Here is a 350-nt window from a genome sequence, read left to right as displayed (position 1 = left end):
TCTAAAGGTAAACAAATACTAAAAACTAAAGAGAACCATGAGAAGGCATTGCATGTGTAATGATTATGCCCTTCCTATGTTGCCGAAAAGAGGCTAAAATGTCACTATTACACTCGTCAAAGGTAAAGTCACTAGCATGGTCAATGTTACTTTTTAGAACAATATCTAATAATATCTAAAAACCTTAAATGTCTTGTTAAAAGTAAATGTTGGGTGCAGGTTCACTGCTCCCTTCTTTGCCCATTGTGTATCATGTCCATTTTCTGAGACACCTCTGTCTTTTCTTGAAAAAAACAAACAAACAAACAAACAAACAAGAGATTTTTTTTTTCTTCAAAGGCAATGAAATG

Source organism: Dermacentor variabilis, chromosome 8 (assembly GCF_050947875.1).
Source record: "Dermacentor variabilis isolate Ectoservices chromosome 8, ASM5094787v1, whole genome shotgun sequence".
NCBI classification, from domain to species: Eukaryota; Metazoa; Arthropoda; class Arachnida; order Ixodida; family Ixodidae; genus Dermacentor; species Dermacentor variabilis.
This window is presented reverse-complemented; position numbering follows the sequence as displayed.